Raw genomic sequence first — 15,617 nt, 5'->3', positions numbered from 1 at the left:
ACTGAGGAGTCCGTCACTACTGTAATCTCCAGCCATGGTGGCCAAAAATGTTCTCCCTTCAGCATGTCCTCGCAGGCTCACCACAGAAGATCCTGTGCGACCCTGCTTGGAACCTGAAGTAGGTCCGTCATCTTTCCTGATAACTGGGACCATTGAGTTCTTAACGCCCATTGAAGGGATCTCATTCTCAGGCGGGCTACTGGCCCCAGAAACATGAAGGATGCCATGAGGCCGAGCAACCTCAAGAAATCGAAGGCTGGAAGATTCTGGGCAGTTTGAAATTTGGTAACCATCTGAAGAATGTCTTGAGCCCTCGCCTTGGGTGGCGAGCTCTTTCCCTCCCTCCCCCCCCCCCCCCCAAGGATGCATCTAGTACAGCTCCGATATATTGGAGCTGTTGGGAAGGTGTCATCTGTGACTTCTTGAAATTGAGGGAGAAGCCCAGTCTGTGCAGGAAGTGGCAGGTAATTTTGAGATGATCCAGAGCTTGTTCAGGAGAACATGCCCTGATCAGCCAATCGTCCAGGTAGGGGTGGTAATGAATCCCCCACCCCCCCCCTTCTCCCGAGATGCGCTGCCACCACCACCAGTTAGTGAAGACCCTCGGGCTGAGGTCAACCTGAATGGTAGGACTCAAAACTGAAAGTGTGAGCCGCCATGGGCGAACCTCAGGTATTTTCTGTGTTTGAGATGGATTGGCACATGAAAAGCATCCTGAAGGTCCAATGACACCAACCAATCCTGTAACTGGAGGGCCTGGAGGATCTGAAAGTGTGACCATCTTGAACTTGTCCTTCCTGAGGCACTTGTTCAAGTATCTCAAGGCCAAGATGGGTCTCCGTCCCCTCTGTCTTTCTTGGGGGAACAAAAAATATGGGAATACCAACCCTTGTTCCTCTCCGCTACAGGTCCTGGTTCTATAGCACCTTTCACTAGCAGGGTTAACATTTTCTGCAGAAGGAGCGGATCTGGAATCCTCAAAGAGTGTTTCCCCTGTGGATTGTTGCGAGGCTGCGTTATGAATGTGAGGCAGTAACCTTGGGGTATTGTTTCCAGAGCCCAGGCATCTGAAGAAATGGCTCGCCATTCTTGCAGATGCTGAGACAGTCTGCCCTCAACTGTTGTTTTGTGACGCAAGCTCTTAAAGCGGTTTTGGGGCAGTTTCTGCAGCTGCTGACAAGGAAGCTGGAGCGGGCATTGCACTCTTGCCTCGTCCACCACGAGGGATTTTCCTTTGGCCTCTTTGACTGGCCATTCCTCTCACCTTTCCAAATGAGTAGTAACAATAGGATTGTCCCCTCCAAGACTGTCCTGACGAACGAAAAGGCTGAGGTTGCCCAACAGCGGCCCCTAAAGATTTGGCAGCCGCCTTTGAGGTCTTAAGGCTCTCGTCAGCCTTGTTGCCAAAAAGGTGAGACAAAAAGTTTAGAAGACATGTCTGCACATCTGGTGGAAAACCTGACTTACACAACCACGCAAACCTGCGCATACTGCTTGTAGCCATGGGCCTGCCGACGCTGTCTGCAGTGTCCAATCCAGATGTAATGGATTCACGCATGGCCTCCTTGTCATCTTTAACCATTGCTAGGAAACACTCCCTTTCTTCCCCTTCCAGAATGTGCTCCATCGCCATGTATATGCACTAACACAGACTGTACGAAAATTTGGCTAAGGCACATGTGGAGTTGGTCGACTTTAGGGTCATACACCAAGCTGAAAATACTTTGCATGCCCACCCAGCCACACGCGTGTCCGGAGGTAGGGTAGGCTGCCTTATTAGATGTAGCTGCTTGGACCACCAGACTCAGCAGTGTGGTGCTTAGATAGCCGGGGTCGCTACTGGAGGTGCAGCATTTTCTCGTGAGGGTTTTATCCACCACAGGACTCACACTTTTTGGCCACCCTATTTTGCAAGGCCACATGAAAGGGTAAGATAGGATCTGTAGGTGGTCCTTGGTCCAGAATGTCAGTAAGACCATCTTGGATGATTTGAACAGGTTGCCTAGCCCAGCCCAAATATTCTACCTTTGACAACAGTTGTCGGTATGAAGAGTCAGCGTGTTTCTCCTGCCTCTGGTCTGCCAAACTCAGTTTCAGGTGATGTATCCACACCACTGGCATTGTGCAGTGTGTCAATAAGGTCCCGCATTTTACTCTTCTGAGATTAAACATTCTGGCACATTAGGAGTTTCAACCTCAAGACCAAAAGGAACCTCCTCTTCCTCAGACGTGTCTTGTCCCTCAAATAAAAAAAAAAAGTGTCAATGGCGTTGATGGTAATGGCGTCAAGGATTTGACTAACCTCTTCGAAGATTTCGTCTTTGATGTTTGTGGAGTCTTCGACAGCGTCGGGTACCTCAAGCGCTCATCTCGTATGACTTTGCTTCATCGGAGACCTAGAAGGGTTTTTCGACTACCCGGGCTACCCGGGCTCGAGGGCGTGAGTGCCGGAACGGGACCACTCTCGGCCGGCTTCCGAAGAAGGCACGGACAGAGGCTTGCCCTTCCCGAATTTCAAGCATTTTCAAACGAAATGCCTCACATTCAGTAGATGAAGAATGTTTGGTGGGGCACTTAAATTTTCTGGGGAGGGTCAGGGGGGTGCGAGGATTTATCCAACGACGATAAAGAGGACAGAGACAGACAGCGCAGTTTCTTCGATCGTTGAAGACAAGTGGCGGGAGTCACTACGGGATCGCAATCTCTTTTAGTCACCCTTGCGTCGAGAAGAATGATCTCCAGACTTGACGGTCGAGGACCGATCAGTTTTGGTTTTACAACCTACCTGTTCCCCTTCCTCTCTCGCAGGGCTTTACCAGTCATTGCCCGACACGTTGAGCAGGAATCCGTGTCGTGGCCCTCCCCAAAACACCACAGGCAAGAGCGATGCGGATCAGTGATGGACATTTCTTTTTTTTAAACCGCATTCCTTGCACTTTTTTGAAGCCAAGTCGGGGGTCAATGATTTCGCTATATATTGACACAAACTGCGTGGTACTAATACTATCGAGGCGCGCCGAGACTCCGAAGCAAACACTTTTGTGGAAAAACCGCTGCCACGCATGCTACTTATACACCCGAGGACGTTGCCCTCAATGAAGGCCTTCGAGGGACATCGACTCAACCCCATGGACGGGCGCCGCCCTCTGCCGAGAAAAATCTTCTCAAGCTGGACGTGATCATCAAAGATGAATATGTTGGAGGACACAATCCATTCCAAACAAACGTGAGTCTAGCTTTATCTACCGAGTTAGTCTATACGATGTCCAGAATGGCCATCAAACAGTGCTATACAGTGGCGTTGTAGATCTATTATGCTGAATACATTGCATAAACCACCTTCTTGCAAACGGATTAGACAGAGGGGAAATTATGCAGGCATTTGGAGTGGGTGTGAAGTAGAAGAAATTCCCCCGAAAGCATCTACAGAGAGGCGGTTTAACAGCACAAAAGTATTTTTGGCTCCTGTAAACGAGGGACAAAAAGGACAAGAAACACCACAAAACCCCTAAAAACTGCATATACAAAACTTGACACAATGCGCACAGCAACGCTGGCAAGAACAGGAGGCATCACCATGCTATAAAACAAAATAACAAAACACTGAAGCAGACTAGAACATGGCATGGAGTATCCAATATCCACAAATAGAACTTATTAAATAAACAAGTATCAGAATGCTAGGATGCCATGTTGAACAAGACTCAAAGTCCTCCTAAAGTGTAGAGAGCAGGGTGGAGCCATAAAGCCATTCCAAATGTATTACGCATGGTCAGGATATGCCCACCTCAGATTAGAGGCCACTCCCATGCACTAACCAAATCGTTACAGGATCAATCAGGTCTGCCTTTGTGCAGCAAGGGACCCAAAGACTTCAAAAGAAAACACTCCATTTTGTGAAAGCATTTTACAGAAGGAAAGATGGTAACAAAACCAAATTTAATTATGCCCTATCCCGAAGAGGACAACAGCTGGAAAGATGGGCTTTTCCAAAACTGAGAAAGTGGGGTTGGAGCAGTCATGTACTAGAACAAACTGCTACAGAAACAGTACAGCAATGGTTAAGCTTAAAGTTTTAGTTCATAAAAGGGGCACTAGCAACGTATACAAGCCCCCCTGCTCCCCCATCCGCCACCAACAAATAAAAGGCGTTACCCAATAAATAAATCTCCCCACCATATCTATTTCGCAAAGAAACCTGTCTTCGCTGAACTGGTCACACACAAAAATAGTCATCTGTCCCAGGCGCAACAAAGCAACTTCCCCACAATATGCTCAAAAAGACACCAACCACTTCACAGTAACCTAAATCGCAATACAATTGTTGCCAACAGCCAGTTGCAACAGAGCGACGGCTAGAGCTACTAGAAACATGGAGCAAAACAAGTGCCTCAAGACGAGCAAGCCTGCAGAGTTCATGTTACAGGCTACCAAACGAAACACTGTAGCACCAAACCACCCAATCCACAACTCCCACCTGGAGTCTAAGTCAAGAATAAAGACTGTCTACTTTGTAGAAAAGATTCACAACCTAAAAATTAAACTCTGCATCCATTTGTATATTCTTCCCATAGTAGCATCAATGGCAGTCGTTCACTCACAGTATAGCCTCAAAATATAAAGTAACTTGTAGGCCATTGGTGCACAATGACAACCATGTCCCGCCCCATTGAGGAACAAGCCCCCTCTGCATATTCTATGTCAAAACCAGAGGCTCGGATTAGGCTTTCTCCCTTTACTTTAAAAACTCGAGCAGCATTGAAAATTATTACAAACCATAAAAAAATAATATCAAACTACATTTCCCATGCAAATAGTGTAGTCCATTTTTTTATATGTCAAACAAAACACGTGACATTTTCCAACTAATCCTGTCAACTATAGTCCAGTATCTTTCTTTACATTCCTCTGTCCTTCCTCTGTCTTTGATGCTCGGGCAGCCAGTTAGTGGTTTTGATTTCATCATAATGTTTTACATGTATGAGTGAGATACAGCATACAGATAGCGTAGCTGGTAAAGTGAGCGCGACGTGTAGGAGTGTGGTGGAGCATAGCCACAGTCAGTAGGGAAGTATACATACTTTCGTGTCAGGGCCATCAGCTCCGGCGAGCGCAATGTCTCCCTTCTCTGAAAGGGGGCACTGCGGTCCCAGAAGTGATCAGGCACGCAACGGGACCAATTAAGGTTTCAGTGCTCACGGATCATAATCTGGACTGTTGGGGGGCGGGGGGGGGGGTGCGTGAGGGGGACAAAACAGCAATTCTCTGCATAGCAATTATTATAACAGGATACCAGGCACAGAGCCCGTGCAACAGGGCGAGACCCACTCGAACACCGACAGGAGGATTCGGCAGCTCGCATCAGAACGCCACCTGGTGGCCAATAAAGATACGGACAGAAAATAAAGTTGGTTGAGGTGCCAGTCACCTACAATCAGGCAAAGAAGGCAGCAGCCATCAACTAGTAAGCGCTACACACAGATAAACATGCAGACCCAAGATGACATGCATTACTTACCGCAATAGCATTTCTGCCATCGGCAAAGGCGTGTCTGTAACACTATCCCTATCGTGACGTGTAGTGTAGTATACCCAAAATCCTCACGCCGAGGTCCCTCCGATTGTATTTTTTCTGCCATGAGGGAGCCCAAGGTCATTGTGAGTACATGAAGAAGAGAGAAGTAGTAAGATGTCCATGTTCCTTCCACCCCGAGCGGGGAGGTAGGGAGGGCGCATGTGAATCTAAGCAGATACAATCATCAGAAATCCTATTACGGTAAGTAATGTATGTCTTCTGATGCTTGTTAATCTGCTTAGAATCACATGCTATGCATAGACTAGAGAGCAGTACCTGGAGTTGGAGGTGGGTTGTGAGAAGGAACAGTAGAGAAAAGAGGTCCTAGTACTGCTCGTCCCACCTGAGAATCAGACCTAGAATGAGTGTCTAGGGAATAGTGTTTTGTAAAGGTAGTAAAGTGATTAGATTCTATAACCACCGACTACTAGAGATACCTCGCTACAAGAATACTAAAGCAGGGGGTGGGGGGGGTATGGGGGTAGTAGTTTCAAATACTTAGCACCCAAACATTGGAACTCCCTTCCCAACAGTATCAAAGAAGAGGGCTCCTTTTCAGGCTTCAAAAAAATAAATAAAAAAATCACTCAAAACATGGCTTTTTAACTAATATGAAGGACAATTGTCTTGAGTGGCTGCAATTATGCCCCATTCAATGTAACATTCATCCGTGTGTATTAATTTGTAATTAGGTTATGCTTGTTATATTGTTTGATAGTCTCCCACTGTGCAATAATGCGAATAATCTGTGTGTGATTATGAATAATCTTTCTGTAACCTCGCCGTGATACCCGAGGGTCTGGGCAAGTAACACATGGAATAAATGTGTTTACAGAACTCCAGGTTGCCGCTTTGCAAATGGACTCAAGGGGAACATTTGCAATGAATGCTATGGATGCCCCAGTGCCTCAAGTAAAATGTGCTCTAGGCTTGAGGGGCAGTTCTTAAAGGGCAAGAGTGTAACAGTGTGATGCATTTGACAATCCACCTTGATATTTAGAGACAGGATCCCTTCTCTACCAGCTGCCACTGAAACGAAAAATTGGTTTGTTTTCCTCAGTGGTTTAGTTCTTTCCAGATAGAACATGACTGCCCTGCATTCATCTAGTGTGTACAGGCTTTTTTCAGCAAGGATTGTGGGATTCGGGAAAAAGTAGGTAGTTCAATCGATTGGTTCACACGGAACTTCGAGATGAATTTAGGTGCAAATATGAGGTGAGTGCACAGAGCTACCATCCCTGTAGACTCTAACAAAGGGGTCTAGAACAGAAAGCTTGTAGTTCGCTAACCCTTCTAATAGAAGGGATGGCCACTAAGAAGGCAGTCTTGTAAGTAAGGTCTTTTAGACTTGCTTTATGCATTGGCTCAAAGGGAGCTCCTATGAGCCTGGTCAAAACCACATTTAGGTCCCACCCAGAAGCTGGGTGAGCAATGGGAGGATAAATCCTCTTAACCCCTTCCATAAAGGGCCTTAATCACCAGTATCTACCACCATGACGCTTTCTGATGTAATGTAGGCTGAGAGCAGCAGCCAGATGACCCTTTAGGGACTTGAAGACCAAACCAGGTCTAACAAATGGGTAAGGTACACCACAATGTGTGTCGGTAAGCGTAAGTAATCGATGGGATCAACGCCCTTGGTATTACACCAGATGACAAAATGTTTCCATTTGCTGGCATGGCAACAACATGCGTTAGGTTTTCTAGCTTCCCAGAGTATGTCCATGCACCTCAGTGGGAGCTGTAGGTGTCCAAACTCTGACCTCAGGAGCCAGGCTGCTAAGTTCAGAGTCTGTTGGCATGGGTGTAGGGTCTCTCCCCCCTGCCCCCCTGTCCTGAGACAACATGTTGTATGGGCAGGGTAGTTTTACTGGTGGCGAGAGGGACATTTCCATCAGATGAGTGAACAGGGTTGGCCACCAGATTCATTGCAACTAGTTCCTGGTGCATCTTGTTGATAAGGGGAGTTGGAGGGGGCGTAGACAAATTTCCCTGATGACCATGTTATCCAGAGACCGTTCTCCTTGGAGCGGTTCTGGGGTTACCTGGAGGCATAGTCTTGGCATTGGGCATTCACCTGAGTTGCGAACAAGTTGATCTCTGGGAAGCCCCATTCTGCGAAGACGTTGGATACAATGTCTTCGTGCAGACGCCATTTGTATTCTTCAGGCAGAGGAAAATCTCTGCTGAGCACGTCTGCCAGAAGATGGAGTTCCCCTGGAACATGTTGGGACAACAGAACAATCTTGTGTCTAAGAGCTCATATCCAAATGTTTTGGGACAGCTTGGATAGCCCTGGAGAGCGAGTGCCTCCCTGTTTGTTCAGGTAATACATGGCGGTAGTGCTGTCTGTTAGAATCAGCACCGTCTTCCTTGTAGTTGCATCTGAAAGGACTTTAATGCCTTGAACACCGCTAATAGCTCCAGTCAGTAAATTCATAAAGCTGGACGCTACTTGAGGGGACCACAATCCATCTCCATGTGCTGTCTGCTGAAGCAGGTGAGGGTCTCCCCCCCCTCCCACCCCCCACCTCCCCCATGCCCCCACCCCATGAAGGATGAGCCTGTCGCGAGTGTGGCTTCCACTGCAGGGGTGGTGTAGGTCTTCCCCTTCAAGAGGTTTTCTCTTGACCACCACTGCAGAGAACGAGGGCTAGCAAGACAACTACCAGATCTTCCCGCTGGCCTGACACCACTGGTTGTTGAGCCACTCTTGCATGGGACGCATGCACAGCCGCACGTGGAGCACCAAGTATATGCACAACGCCATCATTTCTAGCAAGCGCATGGCTTTGGGCACCGTCAACTCCCGAGTGGCTACATATTGAGGGATCTGAAAGGGCATGTTCTGAACCCTCTCGTTGGAGGGGAAGAGGAAGCCGTCTTTCGGCCGGATTAGAGCTCCCAGAAATTTTTTGACTGGGAACTAGACGGGATTTCTTCTCGTTGCTAGAGAATCCCAGACTGAAAAGAAGGTCTATGGTTTTTTCGGGTGTTCAAAACACATGTGTTGTACGAGTCCCCTGTAATGAGCCAAGCGTCAAGGTAAGGGTAAACCGGGACGGATAACCTGCGCAGGTGTGCTGCAGCTACTGCCAGGACCTTCGTAAACACCCTTGGCGCAGAGGTGATGCCGAAGGGGATTACCTTGAATTGGTAATGCCTGTCCTCTATCATGAACCTTAGATATTTTCTGTGTGCTGGCAACATTGAAATATGAAAGTATGCATCTTGCATGTCCAATGTTGCCATGTAGTCCCCCTGTTTCAACAGTGGGATCACCTCCTGTAGCGTCACCATATGAAACTTGAGGTTTTCTGCATGGTGAGGTCCTTTTTGGGTACAAAGGAAGTACACTGAATAAATACCCTTGTTTACCTGAAGAATAGGGACGGCTTCTATGGCGTCCTTTCCCAACAGCGCTTCTACCTCTTAATTCAGGATCTCCAGGTGGTACGGTGAAAGGTGCCGTTAGCGGGGTGGTCTGAATTGTGGAGGTCGGGCGAATTCCACACAGTACCCGTGGGTGACCGTCTTTATGACCCACTGGTCTTATCCCCTCCCATGCTGTGAGGAAAGATGTTAAGCACCCCCCGACTGGGGTGACATGGGAGGGGACCTGATCTGATGGTAATTTCTGACCGGAGGCTGCAGCTCCTCTAGAATTGGAGCCCCTACCTCTGGCGCGTCGCTGACCCCCTTAGAGGGTAGTATGCGGGGCTTTCTGATGTGTGTGTGTGTGGTATTGAAATTTCCCGTGCCATAGTTGTTCCGACTTGCACATGACTGCCCTCGAAAGGACTGCCGAGAGTTACTCCCTCTCTGAGGGGGAAGGGAGAGGGGAGGGCGAGGGCGGGGGGGGCTGGGCATGAAGGTGGTCTTTGATTTGTTGCAGTGATTTAAAGAGTCTCATGTTCTTTTTTGGCAGTTAAGGCCTCATCGACCGCCTTTCCGAAGAGGTTAGCTTCTTCAATCGGTTTATTGATGAGCGAGGCCTGTGTTTCGGGCTTAAACCCCGAGTGCGCAGCCAAGCGTGCCTTTTGAGTAGGGTCCCTTGGGCCAGAGACCTGCCTGCTGTTTCAGCCGTGTCCAGAGTGTTCTTTATCACATTCCGTTTCACCCACCTTCCTTCGGCCACAATAGAGAGAAGCTTGGACTGGACGGGTTCTGGGCCTCCTTGAGGCCTTCCTTAAGTAGGTTGCACTCGGCGTCAGCATAACTCGCCAGCAGCGTAGTATATACGCGTGGTATATGCAGCAGCCGAGGTGGCTCGCTTGCTTAAGGCATAGAGCCTCTTAGATTCCCTATCTGGAGGTGCCTCCCCTGTGGCAAGGGGTACGCCTGCCCTTTTTCGGGTGGTAGTCACTACCAGAGAATCAGGGGTGGCGTGTCCTTTAATGTATTGTGGGTCCAAAGGAGCTGGCCGAAATAACTTTTCAACCCTTGGGTTCACTGCCCGGGTTTGAGCTGGTGATACCAGGGATGGAGCCAATCTTCTTGTTGATGGAATTAAGGAGGGAAATGGCCTGGCTCGAGGGAGGTTTCTCATTAAGAATATCCTCTACAAAGTCCTGCTCAGGCACTGCCTCTTGAGTAGAGATTTGAAAATGCTCAGCTGCCTTCTTTAACATGGAATCGAAGGCCATCTGGTCATTTACAGGCGAGGCCTGGCGAGCTGGGGTGGACGGAGAGGAATCCAGCCACAATAAATCAGTGTCCTGACCTTGATGGGGGAAGCATCCATTGGTCCGTTCCCCCTTGCGGGGTTTCTTCCCAATTGTCTGTGGCATCTGCCTGTTCCTCTTCGTAATTCTGTAGGAAGGAAGGTTCATCTTAAATCATAAATGTCCCTATAAGTGTCCATCTGGACGATGTCTTCATGCTGGACGGACACAGAAGGCTGATCTTGGAAACGTGAAATGGATTGAAGATTAGACTCCGAGACCTTTTAGGGGAAGGATGTTCCGAAAAACTGAATTCTTTCCAGACTGTCCATACACCCTTCAAATTTCTCCCTTGTCCAATTATAGGACCCAAAAGGGCCTACGGGTGGAAAAACGTTGCCGGGTGTTGGAAAGAGGCTCTCTACTGTCCTCATAGGTATCGTGAGAATCAGGGCACCCTTGCGTATCCAAAGATATGTCTGCGGTCTGCGCCATGTTTTTGGCGGAACAGGAATAAGCCCAACCGCCGAAGTAATTCTCTCGATGTTGCCTTCGATTTATTGTAAGATAGTGGTTCCGATCAGTAGGTTTGCCTTCCACGGCGTTAGAGGGCCTAGCGGTAGGTTTTTCGACTTGAGGCCTAATCATGATTTTTGGGGCTACCGCAGCCTTCGGGACCGTCGGATTTCTGCACTTAAACATGTAAACCTGGTTTAGGGGTAACGCCCTTAATTGGTTCTGAAATGCCCAGTCACAAGATGCTGCTGCGGTTGCGGGGAAGGCTTTGGATCTGTACGATCCGAGTAATCTGCCGAAAAATCACGGCCCGGCTGGCGCTTTCACCTTCGTACCCGTCGAAATAGGTATAGGGGTTGTGTGCTTAGTGAAATGCGCTTGTACGCCCCTGAAGCGAGACCAGAGTCAGGTCTTAAAGGGTCGGTGACGCGTGTGGCAGACCTAGAAGCGTCTGCCTCGAGGTCTATCACATCCGCAACAGATGTTTGTTCATCAGAGGTGCCCCCGTCACTGTCGGTGGGTGTGGTGGTGAGGGAGTTGCGGGGGGGGGGGGAATTCCACCCACGATGTACTTTCCGCGGCCCACCCCTTTACACCGTGCTCCTTAAGGGTTTTAGGAGTTTACAAGCCGCACACCGCTTCTCGTCATGATGTAATGGGAGACAGGCGTTGCACGTCCTGCGTTCGTCCTTCCAAGGATATCTGACCCTACACTTAGGGCAGAACCTAAAGGGAGTCCTTTCCATAGCAAAAGGGGAAGATTACCCTTTAGGAACGAGGAAATACATACTGAAAATATGGCCACCCCGACCCCACTCTCCCTACTGTAAAGGTCAGCCAGAGGGCCTGACCACATGGAAGCTCTGGCCGCTGGATCTTGGGCGCTGAAATCCACCACCATAGACAAATCCCCTGCAGTCTTTGTCGAAGATGTGACTTAAAGGAGAGTTCCGGGACTTTTTTTTTTATTGTCCCTACGGTTCGGCCATGTGTTTTTAAGCATAACTCGGTAGATCGTGGAAAACTTTCCTATGGACCTTACCCGACTTTTCGTCCACTAACGCACTCGAAATCAGCCGCCATTTTATGATAATCCTATCACTTGCCGCATCGCCCTGGCTCACCTGCTTTTGCGGCACTAAATCAAATCCCCCGCCCCCGAGCCTGACATCAGCAGACGCGTACCGCCCATTTCCCAACGCCAAAGCACGTTTCGTGTCAACAATCGCTGCGCCTCAGCTAATGAAGTGTCGCCATGGAAACGGCAGGACGCCTCTTTCCTCAATAAGTATAAACACACCGTTTCACAACACACAGCAGCAGATTTTCGATTCCATTACTCTCGCTGTGTTACTTTGAGTATTCTGTGACTCGTTTCTGTGCTCTGGTCAAATACCTTCGTTGATTGTAGCCCGTGTGAACAGATACCAGTACCACCGCTATAAATTATTTTACTTTCTTTACCACACAATGGCTACAATAATGCCGTATATGTACGAGCCCGAGTACACCGAGGAAGAACTACTGGAAAGGCAAGCACGCGAAAACGATGGGGATTCGGACGGCAGTTGGGAGGACCAGTCAACGGATGAAGAGCCTGGACCATGTCGCATGGACGGCGTCTCCACCTGGTGCACGTGCAATCGTTGCGAGCTAATGCCAACTGAGGAGGAGAACTGCTGCTGCCGTGAAAATTCCGGGTGCTTGGCCTACATTTCGGAAGGCGAGCCAAGTCCGCAATGCATCACCGAGCTGCCAGAGTTCAGGGAAGCCTGCCTCTCACGGACAGTGTTGAGGATGATGATGGTGCTTATGCACGAACTTTGCGGCACTGTTCGTCCGCGTAATCCGAGTAACGAGTAAGTATACTCTGGTTGTGATGTCAGTGATGCCACTACTATTTCATGGTCGTCTCCCACATATAAAACTACATCTACATATCATTCGAATGCATGTAAATTGGTTCCATGTTGTGCATTTTCTAGATAGAATTTTTTTCAAAGCAGAATGACATTTTTGTACCTGAATCGACAGTGATAAGAAAGTTGTCATTTTAATACAGTTTGCATCTTTCATTTTCACAGGTGGTACAGGCTGGTGGCCTATCGTTGCTTCACTTGGTGGCTTCACGGGAGGCTCGGACACCGCGTTCGGAGAGTAATACCTGCCTGTGCGGTACTTGCCATTAGACAACATTTCCCCAGCGACAGTGGACAATACCGCAGCTTTTCCCGGGATGTGCTGCAACCGCAACTTTACAATGTGTAATGTTTATTATTTATGTTCAATTGAAATTAAGATCTAAAATAAAACCCAACATATATTTTAACAATGGTTGTTTTGATTTTTTAAATGAATCTAGTGTGTCTCCATTGAATAGTCTTCCTGTGCCTTGTCTTGTCACACCACATGTCTCCGGCCAGCATCCTCCCTCACGCTGGCCGCCCACCTTCAATCCACATAACCGTTGAACCCATATGCAGCAGACATACATATGTTATTTTGCGGGTTGGCATCAAGCCTCCCGGCCTTGCCTCCTCCCCCAAAAATACTTACCACACCACTTTGTTCAGGGTCTCCAGGGTGAACTGCACCCATATATTCTCCTGGGAGGCTGAGGTATTTATAAACTCACCCCCCTGCCTTCCATGTACTAGATCCTGCAGCCTGCCTCTTACATGCAGTTAGATGGCCTCTCCTTGGTGAGGCCCTACGGCAAACGAGTCTTGTCTGCACGACCACCGCCCGCACCGGGGTACTTGCGCTGGCAAGTGGAGCTGTCAGGGAGCGATAAAGGCCAAGAGGTGCCAAAGACCATGTACACTTCAAAGTGGTCTATAGAGCATGGGTTGTTGTTCCCATGTCTACCGCCAGACCCCGTGTCTCCTGCCAAACATCTCCCCTCACGCTGGACGGCCCCCTGCAATCCACATAAGTGTGTCTCCATTCACGAGTCTTCCTGTGTCTTGTCTGCACGACCACCGCCCCAATCAACCCCCCGCCCTATCAAAGGCAGTTCGCACCGGGGTACTTGTGCTGGCAAGTGGAGCTGTCAGGGAGCGATAAAGGCCAAGAGGTGCCAAAGACCATGTACACTTCAAAGTGGTCTATAGAGCATGGGTTGTTGTTCCCATGTCTACCGCCAGACCCCGTGTCTCCTGCCAAGCATCTCCCCTCACGCGGGACGCCCCCCTGCAAACCGCATAATGCCACGACATATACACGTCATTCATTCACAAACACACCCCTGTTTCGAATTCTTTATAACCCACTTCATATTTCTAATGAGAACTTCTTTGCGCTTTGCTAGTCAACCCGTGAAGGTGCTGGTTGTCTGCTCTTCGTCTGTGAACTTCCGTGACCACTTTGAGCAAACTCATCAGTTTGCAACCTGTGAACTGCTCCCTGTTCTACGACAAGAAACTACTCTGATCCCTGCATCTAACTGTTTGCTCGTCAAGGTAAGGCCATGTACCATACTCATTTTGCGTCCAATTTCTTTTCGTTCAAGACAGTACATGCAAGGAACTAGTCACATGTTCTGAGTTTAGTGAAATTATTTTTGTATTTTTTTAAAGTTATTCAAATACTTATCCGCATGTGAATAACGTGTATAGTTCCAAGAACCAAAACATACCTTGCATTGAACCTTTTATGTATTTAATTTAACACAATGGTATTCATAGAGAATTGTTGATCTTTACTTTTCAGAACTTTCCACAATGCCTGCCTGTTCCATTGGCGGTTGTCCTTCGAAGACCCATAATAAATCTGAAGGTACTATAATGCATGTTTTCCCTAAGACAATAGATCAGATAAGAGAATGGGTCCGATATTGCGGATATCCACCCTCTGAGCTTGAAAGTAGAGTCCTAGAAGTCTTTGCGGACAAGAGGGGTGATCGATACCGCATCTGCAGCAGGCACTTTACCTCTGACATGTACTCCACATCATTGCTAATAAAGAAGAACACACCGCGAGCGAGGCGAAAATTGCTCTCAACCGCTATTCCCACTCTATTCGTCCACATCCCTCCACTGGTGAGTCAAGTTTACGTATTTATCTCTCGGCCTTGCGGTAGTGTGTAGCATTAGCTAACAATAATTTCCCCATTTATGTATCCACTCAATATGAAGGCGGAAGATTCTCCATCCGTGTCGTTATTGCAGTCATCAGCCACTTCAAGCGCCTATCGGGTAATCTTACTTGGCTATTCTGCCACTGACTTGTTTTAGGCATGTAAATCAATAGTTTTAATTTATCGTGTAATTATTTTACCTAATGGTACACCCTTGTACTCGTCCTCTAGTCTTTGCTTTCAGTTATAATTATTGTTATCCAAAATAATTCAAGTACTGTCTTTCAGGGAGATGCTGAGGAGTCCAACGTATTGACGACTACCGTTGATGTCACTCAGATGCTCGAGGTACGTTTCAGGACAGTTCCATCGATGGAGATCATCAGATCTTGCATTCTTGTAGCGTGATTGTTACACACAATGTTTCTATCATTTTTTAGCCATTGATATGTCCTTCTGTCGTCGCCCTCCTATGTGTCTTCTTTTTTCAATATTGTGTTCATTACTAATGAAAGTCCTATGTTTCAGGGAGTCGATGGAGCATTAGTCCAAGAAGAAGGGGGAGCGTGCAGTTACGGGTCGGCGCAACAGCTTGCAGAAGTGTGCACCGCAGTCACATCGTCCCTTGATGTTCTTATGCATTTCGAGGTATGGATACTGACAGCTCGATCAAGCGAGATCATATGACTTGATTACATCCGCTATACTTCCTTCTTTATTAACGCAAGTACTATGTTTCAGGGAGATGACGGAGCTTCTTCTACAAGAACATCACCCCTAGTAG

General features: G+C 48.1%; 1 protein-coding gene across 3 annotated transcripts in view; it reads right to left on the bottom strand.

Annotated features, from left to right (window-relative positions):
• TFRC (transferrin receptor) overlaps positions 1-15,617 on the bottom strand; it is an 858,836-nt gene that overhangs the window by 796,312 nt on the left and 46,907 nt on the right. The window lies entirely within an intron of this gene.

The sequence above is a fragment of the Ambystoma mexicanum genome, chromosome 10 (assembly GCF_040938575.1).
Source record: "Ambystoma mexicanum isolate Mex_15411 chromosome 10, UKY_AmexF1_1, whole genome shotgun sequence".
NCBI lineage: Eukaryota > Metazoa > Chordata > Amphibia > Caudata > Ambystomatidae > Ambystoma > Ambystoma mexicanum.
Note: the sequence above shows the minus strand (reverse complement) of the source record. Positions and strands in the feature narration are given on the sequence as shown.